General features: G+C 34.9%; 1 long non-coding RNA gene across 1 annotated transcript; it reads left to right on the top strand.

Annotated features, from left to right (window-relative positions):
* Positions 1-5033: 5033 nt before the first annotated feature.
* Positions 5034-10059, top strand: LOC138128802 (uncharacterized). The gene is made up of 2 exons (XR_011158919.1): positions 5034-5474; positions 5524-10059. It is a non-coding gene; the product is annotated as an uncharacterized lncRNA (long non-coding RNA).
* Positions 10060-10286: the final 227 nt, after the last annotated feature.

The following is a 10286-nucleotide window of genomic DNA, read 5'->3' as shown; positions in this document are numbered from 1 at the left end:
GAATTGTCTGTTTAAAATTACGGACTCGGACTTCCCCTAGAAAATGTTTCGCTCGAATTTGTAAAAGCTTTGCATCAGGTGGTGGTTGCATTATTTTTATAGTATTGTATTTTGTGAACAGTGTGTTCCAGTTAAAATGGCAAGTACAAGTGGCCCCTTAGGAGGAGAAACTCTTCACATTCTCCGAAACGGAAGAGAGGATAAGAGTATACAAAATTGGCCGTAGAAGCGTGCAAAAATTTAGAACGGAGTAGAAATCTAATCCTAATTTTAGTGCCTGGCTCGAAGAAGTGAAAGGTTTGTACCTACACGTATTTTTTTTTATATTGTCTAAAGGCATAATAGTACTGAATGCACTCAAATTTGAAAACATTCCTTTAGGAATTTAGTAGGTTTAACACACTGTTTGCTTGGAAAAATTCAGTAGTTAGTTGATCGAAAGCTCATTTTCCTGGTATGAGGGTACAAAAGTGTGTTTGTCATTCTTCGCGTTTATGTGTAAGTGAATCCCCCTAAGTTTTGCCAAAGCAATGTAAAGATTTGGCTCTTGAGGTGTATAACTTTTTTAAAACAGTTCCAAAAGGCAGGCTCATTCGCAGAATTTCAGCAGTTTTGTAATGTAGAATTTAATTATTTTTTTGTGTACTCAATGGAAAACAGTCATTTTACTAGGTAGAAATCAATAAAGAAAAGTGCCACTTTACTCGTTAGCAACACTTTACTCATTAGCGACGCAGTAACAAATTTTAATCGATTTATTTTCGCAATTAATGATAATGGTACAGTATCAATGGAAAGGAAGTCTTTCGTTGATGTGTTGTCCGAAGTGTTGACGCTTAAAGTTGACGAAATGTTCTCTTCATTCAGGCTGCTACAAGCAACGAAAACCTCCTCATTGGGAAGTAACGTGATTGCTGATATTCTTCACTTCATCTCTACTTTTACCTTCCAGCACAGGATGCACAGCAGGTGCATCAAATTCATGGAACAGATAAGTACACTTTTCTCTTAAGGTAAGTATGAAAGTACTCGATCAATAATTGCAGGTCATCTATTGCATCCTCAGTTTTATACCTTTTGAATGGAAGTAAACCCTGTGACCCAGATATTTTCTTCTTATTTTTCCTGGAACAAGGATATGGCGCACGTGTCTTTGGTCAACATGAAAATGTTCGTCGTGATGAGATTATTCGTGTGAAAAATCCCAATGTGCAGCAAAAGATTACAAACTTCTTGTTGGATTCTAATGCGATCCCTGTGGCCCAGCATCATTGGAATTTCTATTCTTTCCCTTTCACTTAAACGCATTTTATTTGGATTTTAACGTAAAGATTTTCCTAAAAAAATGGAAACACCACTGTCTGCGTCAGGCAAGTAACTAAACGCTTGATAATTGTCATGAGACTTGTAGATTTTTGTGCACTTTTTTGCATCAACAATAATCAAACACGAACAAAAAATTAATTTAGAAAAATCCTGTTTGTTTTATTTCATTCCCTGTTGATTAATAATTTCTTCAAGTCCAAATGATACTGACCTAATAGCAGTGCTCTTCGCTAATAACTAGTTAATAAATTAATCATTAATAAAGAAAATAATTTAAGAAAAAATAATTTTCAACAACATTTTTCTCAAGTTTTTTTAAATGCAAGGGGTTAAAAAAATTTATCTTCAAGCGGTCTCCCTTGAGACGGTTAAAGTTTCATTTTTTTTCTGAGCAAAGTAGAAGTGTCTCAGAGGTGGCTCGACCGAGTCAAATGTAAGGTCATTTGAAGTATCTGTCAGGATTTATTTATTAATTACAATACTACTATCCCACCGGCGGCACGGCAATTTTGCCGGAGTACATACACTATTACGGATATTACTATCAAGTAATAGTGCAGTGCTTATCAACATAATTACCGGCGTCTCGCCTCCGCATTTTGACTTTTAAAAATTTGTTACACAGTCTAGGACTGGTTTACAAATCTATGAGGGGCATGGTGACCAACTCAATAGACCGGGACCAATGGCTTAACGTGACTTCCGAATCACGAGACAGAATATAGTCTTTTTTTTTAAATTATTTTAAATTTCGCCCTGGGTCGGAATCGAACCCGCGACCCTCGCGTCCCTGAGTCGAAACGGACTCCCTTAGGCTATATTCTGCCTTAAAAAAAAAAAAAAAAAGTACACGAAATATGTAATAATTAAATTATCCCTATTAAAGAAAATCCTCTAAAAAAGCGAAATAACGAAATTATTGCCCAATATTTAACCGCTTCCCCTATGGTCTATCACGAGCCGCCGTTTGTAGGCCCGTTGTGGGCGTGTCCACGGCGTGGATATAGATGTCAGATGCCATGGAGTCATAATTAAAAAATAACGCAAGATAACCGCACAATGTTAAAAAGTAAACAGCTGTAAATTGTAATCGTTTGCTATTCACGTTTTGATAATTTTTGTTATATTTAGCGGTTAACTGACGTCCGGTGCCTATACGGATTCCGCGCCATGAGAATTGACGCAGATCGCGGCAAACTATGTAGGATCTAGTCCCACCAAAGTCCCGAAAAGTGTATGATTAAATTGTGTATCTATAATAATCAATGATCTTACAATTTACTCTAGATGCGCCGTAGCTGGGTCGGGCAATGCGATGAAGTGATTTCAACCATAAGAGTGAGAAGGAGCATATGAATGAATAACAGGTTTAACAAAGAGAGGCTGACTGGTACCACGTGACTGTTGGCAACTTTCTGAACTTATACATTGGCTCTTATGGGGAAATTAATAAGAATTCTTACTAATTTGTAATAAAACAACTACTATTGAAATTGAATCAAGTTTATTAGTACATTATGAAAGGATTAATAAATTATTAATACTTCTTAGTGGCAGAAACGTTTATTTTTTAGAGTAAAATAACAAACATTTAAGAATATAATTATAATATACATTTTGCTGATGCTGAAACAAAATTGACTTTGAATAGTGATGTCTGATACGTTTTTTAACCTCATTGGTTTGCATATTCTTATGATGTATTCTGATAGTAAAATAATATTTACTTTAACATTAAATTCAATAAGTGTAATAAATTATTATTGAACTGATCTTGGTCTAAAATATGAACATTTAATTCAGGAAAGCATATTTCTACAACAGAGACAAACAGTTTAATTAAACCTCCCCGATCTTTTCGACTTATTAGTCTGGAAATTGAATTTTGGTTTACTAGTTGAGAACATTCTGCACAATTAATTTTATTTTTCAGATTAGTAAATATAATTAATCAACTTAATAAGTACATACATAACATTTTTGTTTTACAATACAAAAATCTCCGATAATAATGCAGAATCTGGAAAAGTGCCCCGAATGCTTGTAGCGTTTTAATTTTTTAATTTTCTTGCTATGTAGCCACAAATGTAGGTAATAACATCGTCAGTATAGTCAGCGTATTCTGAAGTCCTTTTGACCTAATTGCGCAAAAAAAGGTTTCAATATGATCTTCACTTAATTTGTACGTTAATAAATACAAAAAAAATATATTTTTTTTCGATTATACGAGTACCTACCTTTCAATAATGAATTCTACTGAAAGTATGTTAATTATTATTAGTCCAATAAAGCCAGTTTTTCTCTTACTAAAAATCATTTTTCCACCCGACAGATTTTTCAAATTTATGATGCAGTTTTCAACTTCGGCAAAGAATGCCTTAATAATTTGTAGAAGAAATATTCACCTCTGAAAGAGATTTTTTGAAAGGATTCGTACTGAGTGAATTTCGCGTAGGTACCTATTATGTACTATGGCGGCCAAAAAATTTCGGCCGTCATTTTTCCGTCATTTCAAAAAAATCGGTGTAGTCCATTCCTTATTGTCATTATGATTGATGTTTTTACTTGTCACTTTTGAAAGTCAAGCAAAATGCCATCGGTATCAAATTTTAATAAAATCAAAATAGTAACTCTTGCACAAAGAGGAATGTCCCAAGCTCAGATTTCGATGGACCTTCGTATACCTAAAAGTACAATTTCGTCCATTCTTCAGAAATGGAGACAAAATGGAATGGAACTATTGAAAGACGCCAAGGCTCAGGGAGGCCTAGCATATTTACTGCAGAAGAAGATAATATGCTTCTCCATAGATTACGCAATAGCCCTTTTATGACGGCTGTTGAAGGGGTAAATACAAGCAAATACAACGGAAAGGAGCGGTCGATTTTCGGCAAACATATGGGCATGGATTTTAGTAGATAGACCTGGGCTAATGTTGTCTCTAGAAGATCAGCTCAACAGTGATGTTTATGTTAGAGTTCTTGAAGACGTGATGATGCCTTTAGTTTCAAGAATTTTTCCGAATTTTAACTTCATATTTCAACAAGACAATTGTTCAATGCATTCAGCACATAGGGTAGCAGAATGGTAGCATAAACGTTCTTGATTGGCCAAGTCGCAGTGCAGATTTTTGGTTCGTAATTTGCAACAACGACAAGTAATTCGGAATAGGGCAGAACTTTTAACTGCGATTACTAATGCATGGCAATCATTACATAGGAATTATCACAGAGATTTATGCCTCTCCATCTCGCGTCGTGTAAGACGAGTTATTGACGCCAATGGAGCAATGACCAAGTATTGATTTTAAACTTCATTCATTTTATCTTTTGATTTAGCTAAGTACTTAAACAAAAATAAATGTTTCATTTCCTTGTCTTTGCCTTAATGTTTTTTGTTTGATTTTTTAAAAACTACGGCATAGTCGTGTAATTTCCACGGTTCTCTGTTTGGTACTTTAATCCAAAAATTACCGCAAGTCTGCCTCTAGTCTCTAGTGCCACTAGCGACTAGCGGTCGTGTGGTAATTGTGTAAGAGTGGAACTTGTCCTTTGTATTCACAAAATTTGAACTGATGGACTGAATGACAGATTGTCAAAATGACAATAACGATAACAAAACGAGGTTATTGGTGCTTAAGGGTAGTTTACACTTCATGTCAGGGCCTTGAAAGTGACGGACGAAATTTTTTGGCCGCAATAGTACCTAGGTAGGGCCGGATTCACCAACGCCAGTTAAAGTTAACTGTGGGTTAAAATATACGAAAACATTGTTATAACAATAGGTAACTAAAGGAACGAAGCATTTAAATCTACATTTAACTTTAACTAGCGTTGGTGAATCCGCCCCGACGCCCGAATAATTTATCTATTGTGCGGCAAAAGTTTACTGTTGCATCTGTATTATTTCTAAAAGATGGGTGTTTTACTGTTAAAGCGATTACAATGCTTATTACACCTCGATAAGAATAAGGAACACGCAGTTACTGCAGAAGTGCAGAATGTTTTGCCAACAGTCAGCTGACTTTTATTCGCTGTCTCACTTCTATGTAGAAGTCAATGCCTCTCACTCTACGGCGCGTCTAGTTAGATATAACGTCATTGATAATAATGCTCATGAATCATGATGAAAAGTATCTGGCTAAAAAGGTAACATTTCTGAGTTCCTTAGAGGAAGAATTATAAAGTATTATTGTAGGTTATGCTACCCGGCGCGTTTGATGCGATAAATTCATCAATTTGACAAAGAGAGATATCGAAGATTTGGGCTCTGCTATCGTAGTAAAAGTTCAGGATACTGAAAATTACAAATCGCGATCATTCTCCATTTTGGGAAAGTTTAACGTGCAAATTTGTAGAAAGTACATCGGATAGATTGGACAGCATTGTAGACTTTACTAATATTATCGAAAGTTCAAGTACCAATAACAAGGGAAGTAGAAATTACTAGTGCCTTAAAAATTGAAGATTGTAACTGCAGGAAAAGAAAAATAAATAAGTGAGTTCATGTTCGATTTTTTTTTTGTGATTCGCTTAAAGATAAAAAAGTATATATCATTCAGAGTAGAAGCTCTTTTTGTGCTTCGCCCAGTTGACGACCTCAATTGCGTTTCGGTCTTCAATCTCTGGGGTCACCACAAAAAGAGACACTTCTACTCTTAATGATATAATATAAAGGGTGTTTTTTTTTTTTAATTTGGCGTCGAAGTAGGCGTTGGAGAGTCGATTGAGATCGCACCACTCGTGTAAAAGCGTAAGATTTAAACAGCTGATCCGTGATCCGTAACCTGTATAGTGCGTTCACAATCGACAGTTCAACGCCTACTTCGACGCCTAATTTTAAAAAACACCCGTTACTATCGCGCGTTCAAATGAAATTCTGGGCTGGGAAGGCGTTGGAAACCGTCAATTGTTGTGCTTTCTTAAAGCGTAGATTAATTGGAGCATGTTGACAGCTAACCTAAAATTTAGAGCCAAAAAATTTTACTTTTTTTCTTTCTTTGCAATGTTTTACGTTAAAAATTGAATAACGTAACGATTCCTATTCTCGAACCAAATATCTAAGGGCACCCTTTGCTGAAAACAAACATGTTCAATTATGTCCCGATTAAACATAAACAAATGTCATTCGTGTCAAACGGCGGGAAATTCAAACTTTACACTGTTCTAAACGGTTTAATTTTTCCAACGCCTACTCAGCTCAGGATTTCATTTGAACGCCCGATATTACAGGGTTATTACAGATTTACATAGATTACATTTTAAGTGTCCCAGTTTTATTTGTCCACCGACCGTACCTATTACTTTCTCTGTGTAGAATTTAGTGATTTAATGTCAACCAAAGAATATACCAAGACAAGAAGGTACAAGCCTATGCTAAAATCGTAGACGTCGGTGAGCGCCATCTGAGAATGTATCTCCATACTAAATGCATGGTGGGTTGCATAATACTGTTAGAATTAATATTCCAATTCCACCAGAAATGTGAAATAGTTCGTTTGTATTAATATTTTCATACATAAAGATAACAACTAACAATATAAATTACATACCGCCTACCATTCATAATGAACCAAACAGGTGTATCATAGGTACCTATCTACATACATAACAAGTAATATACAATATACCTATCTAAAACTAGACTAAATGCAGTAACCACCTACCGTTTACGATATAATAATTTTTAAGATAGCTGTCAAGGGAAGGATAACTTCTCAAATCTTCTCAAGCCAACCGACAATAATGTTTGTAAATGTAATACTTGAAACTCGATACTCGTATGTGTTGAAAACCAATTTGAAAACGAACACTAAACATTTAAACTACAAACTACACATAAATCAAACTATATAACACTAAACTAAAATATACTAAATAAAAACTAAGAAACAATTACCAATTTAAAAAAAAGTGTGTTTGAAACGTTCGTGTTGTTGCGATGCTGTGAAATACGGCAAATTAGAGAAAGACATGGCTACAAAAGTATGCCACATGTTAACCGTACGTGACTTTACGTACGTGTAAGGTAACTAGATCAACACAGTACGTATAAAGGTACCGCCATCAGTGATTTTTTATGCCTGTCCTTGTCGCACAATCCACTCAAACTGGGGATAAAAAAAACACCATCTAAAAATGATTTGACGTAATTTGACAAAAACTAGTGTCATTATTCTGCTGCATATTTAATAATCCTAGTTCATTTATTTCTTTGTTCTCGTTACATCTTTTAACTTGGTTCAGTTACTTGCGTTTATTTTAATACTTTAACATGGTCAGTAACAAGTGTTGCGTTAGCTAGTGTTAGCGGCTGTTCAAGTTCTAAAAAAAATGGATTTAAATTCTTTTATGTTTCAAACGGTAAGACACCCGTTACATATACTTATATACAGTAACAAGCAATTTCATATTAGGAGTCAAAAACAGAGTACGGAGGGAACAGTGGCTAAAATAATTTAGACTGTCTGTGAGTTCGTGCTCCAACCGTGAACTACAAATCTGCTGTGTAAGTATCTACATACATAATAAAGTAAAGATTTAGTTTTTCCATGGCCAACTGTATCAAAACGCTAAGCGCTTATTATGGCCGTCCCACTCGATGATTTCTCCGTAAGAAAAATTGTTCTTGACATTTAAAAAAATCGTACGTACAGTAGAGACTTCAAGTGACGATTATTTGAATTAAAAGACAACGGATGACAGAAACGTCTCTTTTTTCTGTAATTGGTTATGTCCTATTCTTGGTTATGTCCATGTTAAATATTTATAAATAACTGCAAGTGTTAATTGCATGCAGTAACAAAATAATAAAAATAGTAAAAGTGTAAAATAAGAAACATATAATAGGTAAGGTGTTGTGTCAATAGCTTAAAAACCATAAAAAAAGAAACTTCAATTGCTTCAAAATATCAGACATAACCTTAAATTGTTTTAATTCGAATTTAGTATTTTTCTGAATACATTGTGTTGTTGGATAATGTGACCCGTGTCAGCATTAGAATAAGTGAGCACATCAAAAAGATTATCACCTATGAAAAAAATTCAACAAGACAATGGTACCTAAATTTCCTAGAATGGAACAAAATTTTCATGGTTGCAGAGGATAACCCAAATGGACTTAATAAATATAAAGATTCGCCGACTCAGCTAGCAGATAAGTTACCAGGAGCCAACAGTCGTTTACCAAAAAGAAACATTCAGTTTAAAGGAAAATGCATATGGGAGGAACACACAGGATGAGATCCTAAATTTGTAATAAAAGCTTTAAAAATGTATCGACACGTTTATTTACCTTTAAATGTACACTTTTCTATGAAAATAAAAAGATTTTTCAGTATTAAAATGGTGTTTGGAAATAGCGACCTACGGTTATAACGACCGAATTCCACCGGTCCCTTCCACATCGTTATAAACGATATATACTGTATATGGTTTGGATAATACCAAATCTAAAACCATTGGTGAAAGACCTCGCACAGCCAACAAAATGCTCTGCTATGTTATCCACGGGTTATCAACTAGATACACACTTGCTGCAGGGTACTTTTTCCATTCAACATTAACAACGGCACAATTTTCACAGATTATGGTTTCATTGTTCTTTTGCTTGTTACTGACAATCATGCATCAAATGTAGCTTAATTAAAAAAAATTTGCAGCGGAACGTTAAAAAATCATATTGACCTTTTTTTCCACTATTTCTAAGTTTTGATTAGGTACTAGGTGCGTTCGGATACTACCTCGGAGATGCAAGCACAAATTTAATAGACTTGAACAGCTGATTGGAGATCAATCAGAAATAAACGAACGAAAATAGGGTAGATAATTGTTCACTTTAGCTCCCGGTCGAATTTTCGCGTTTTTTCTGGCCAGATACCTTTAGGGCGTCCTCCTACATCGTTTTCCACCTCTCAAACCTTGTGCAAATGCCCTTGTTTTTCTCTCTTGTTCCACATACCACATAAACATAACCAGATAATAACCCTACTGTTGTGACAGGCGCCAAAATCTCAACATCCTAGCAAATCGAACTTCCTCTAATGACTCTGACGTCTAATATCCGAACGATTTTGATTTACATCAATTTGCTCATTTTACAATAACCGAACGATTTTGACGTAAATTATCATAAAAATGATATAAACGAACGCAGCTACTGTCAATACTGTCATTGTGACGAATTTTGTTTTCAAATCAGTTCCTAATGTTAATTTAGGGGGCGCCACTGTACGTACGCTCCAGGGCCTACTCGACGGGAACACTTTTTCAAACCAAGTGGGACGGCCATAATAAGCGCCTAGCGTTTTGATACAGTTGGCCATGGTTTTTCTTATATTAGGTGATATAAGTAAAGGGTGTTTTTTTAAATTTGGCGTCGAAGTAGGCGTTGGAGAGTCGATTGAGATCGCACCACTCGTGTAAAGCGTAGGATTTAAACAGCTGATCCGTGATCCGTAACCTGTGTAGTGCGTTCACAATCGACCGTTCAACGCCTACTTCGACGCCAAATTTAAAAAAACACCCGTTATGTGGCTATAGTACTCGTATACTTAATATTATTTTAATTTGCAGAAACATTTTAGTAAAGATGACTTCTTTTGGACTGAAGATTTTCAGCGATTGAAACCTGAAAGATCCGCAAAATGTGACAGTAAAAATATGGGAATGAGAAGAGCAGTTCAAAATATATTTTGATATTGTATTTTTAAACGATTAAAAATTTGGTAACTTGTTTGGGTTTTATTAGTAGTGTTTTTGTAAATTTTAATTAAAAAGATATCTGCAACCAGTAAAACATTTCAGTTAAAAAATTTTGATTAATAATGGGCGACATAACCTAACATATTTTTGACATTGTAGTAATGCCATTATTTAATTTAAAAAATCCCCAAAACTATTGTCTTCCTTATTTCACTTGTGAAATTTGCATTTGATATCTTTATCTTACAATCCACTCTC

Source organism: Tenebrio molitor, chromosome 4, assembly GCF_963966145.1.
Source record: "Tenebrio molitor chromosome 4, icTenMoli1.1, whole genome shotgun sequence".
Lineage (NCBI taxonomy): Eukaryota > Metazoa > Arthropoda > Insecta > Coleoptera > Tenebrionidae > Tenebrio > Tenebrio molitor.
The sequence above is the reverse complement of the archived record's forward strand: the minus strand, read 5'-3'. Positions and strand labels throughout refer to the sequence as shown.